We start from the raw sequence: 2,245 nt of genomic DNA on the forward strand, positions 1-2,245 counted from the left end.
TAAAAAAAAAAGAATTTAATCCAAAAAGCCCTGGTACAAACTCTAGGTTCTCCTTCTCTAGCCTCTCCTGTATTCCTGTCCCTCCCCATTCCTAGAAGGGGGGACACTTTAGTTTGAATGTGTAGGAGAGCCCAGAGTGGTGACAGAGACAGAGGGAAAGGCTTCCCCCTCAGGGAAAGGGACTGAGGAGCACAGCGTGGTGAAGTGAGGGCTCCCATAGCCTGGGGTACCAAAATGGGGCCCAGCAGCCAGAGGAAAGGACACTGGTCCCCCGGAGAAAGGAGACCCAGCAGCCTCAAATTCCTTCCCTTTGTGAATAGCCACTGCTTGATCGCTTGCCCTTCTGGCGGCGGTTACAGAACCACACTCGGACTACATCCTTCTCAAGCCCAAGCTGCTGCGCGATGTGGCTGATCTGCTGCAGTGTGGGTTTCGGGCATTGCAGGAACAAGTTCTCCAGGTTGCCTCTCACTCGGTTCTCAATACTCGTTCTCTTTCTCTTTCTAGCCTGCACAAGGGGCTCTGCTTTGCATATCTCCTGAAGATTTTCATTGTTGTCAGCTTCCTCCACCCACTTCTGCAGCAGGGGCCGCAGCTTACACATGTTCTTGAAACTGAGCTGCAGGGCCTCAAAACGGCAGATGGTTGTTTGGCTGAACACCTTCCCAAAGAGAACACCCAGGGGCAGCCCCACATCAGCCTGGGTATATCCCAGGGTGATCCTCTTCTGCTTCAGGAGCTTAGCAAACTGCTCGAGTTTTCTCTGCAGAGTTTTGATGTCCTGGGACTCCTCAGGGCTTTGCTCCAGCTTCTCCTCCACCTTCACTGCACCACAGGGAGCAGTGCAGGGTTCAGGGGAGGCCCCCTCGGAGTTACTCTCCACGCCAGCTCCTGCCTCGCTCTCGGGCTTAGAGGTCTCCAGGCTGCCTTGGGGCACTAGCCCCACTCCAACCTGAGGTCTACAGTATGCCACCCCTCACAGACCTCGTGGGGGGGGGATGGGGGAATCCCCCATACCTCAGACCCTGGTCCAACTCCGGACCCAATTCCTGGCCCTCCAGGAGAGCCTTGAAAGATTAGCCAGGTGCGAGGATCAACCCAGCCTGGCTCCGGCCCTCCTGGCCCATCGCCTCCACCACCAGGCGGGGACGAGAAGGAAAAATCCGAAGCTAGGTGTCCCGCTATGGGGAAGGAAGGCACCCCAAGCCGGGGGCCTGGTGAAACGAAGGATAGCCTAGGGACTGCACAACACCTCCTCATGTTTCTATTTTTAGTGGAGACTCGGGTCTCATTCTTGGTCAGGCTGGTCTGGAACTCCTGAATTTAGGCAATCTACCCACCTCATGGCCTGGACAAGTAATTCTCTACTTTTTTTGTGAATTGGCTTATTTCGTCCTACCCTCTACCAAACCTGCTGTTATAAGGTATGACAATTAAGTTCATGAACTCATTCTAGAAAAAGTGCTACATACCTCATTGCTGAGTATCACTAAGGTCACCTTTGAGGTACTCTCCTTGGGAAGTGATGCACCGATGCCAGCACCCTTCAAAGTAAATTTGGAAATCTTTTTCTGGAATGATCACCAGAGCTATTGTCATGTGTCTAACAATTAAGTTTGCAAACGTGCCACTGTGCAGTTATGTTGGCAGCACTGTACAAACATCCAGCAAGATTTCACAACATGGGTATGTCAGTGTCTCATACTTGTGTTCCTGTTGATGTGTGGTGATGTCTTACTTAGCGGCGTTCCTTATTGTGCGTTTATGTATGCTGTGTGATGACACCTCTGATGGCCATTCCAGGAGAAAGGAGTTACAAAATTACTTTGAAGGGGGGCTAGGTACTGGCCGCAGCATAGCTTCCCGAGGGGAGTACTTTGAGGTGACCATAGTGATTTTCAGCAATGAAGCATGGAGCAATTTTTCTGGGATGAGTTTGCAAACTTATTTGTCAGACCTCATAGCATCTGTATAAGCCAGAAGTAGTTTCTCTGATCTGAATCTCCGTTTCATTTCCTCTGCAGGGCACCCATGTCATATCTGCATGATAGTTACACATTTGTCTTATGTTCTCTATGAGAATATACACTTCTTCAGAGATCAGCATTGAATTCACATTTCTGTCCCTCTGCACAAAGGGATCTAGCACTTTGTACACAGCTGCTATTTGGTAAATGCTTTTGAGTAAAGTTACTGAATGAATAATAGGCACTCATATTTGGATTGCTACTTACCTTGAACATGT

General features: G+C 49.9%; 1 pseudogene; it reads right to left on the reverse strand.

Moving 5' to 3' along the window:
- Positions 1 to 108: 108 nt before the first annotated feature.
- On the reverse strand, positions 109 to 1,260 carry LOC100949038 (annotated as a pseudogene).
- Between the last annotated feature and the right edge of the window lie 985 nt (positions 1,261 to 2,245).

The sequence above is a fragment of the Otolemur garnettii genome, unplaced genomic scaffold (assembly GCF_000181295.1).
Source record: "Otolemur garnettii isolate 467f Iridium unplaced genomic scaffold, OtoGar3 scaffold00085, whole genome shotgun sequence".
Classification (NCBI taxonomy): Eukaryota; Metazoa; Chordata; class Mammalia; order Primates; family Galagidae; genus Otolemur; species Otolemur garnettii.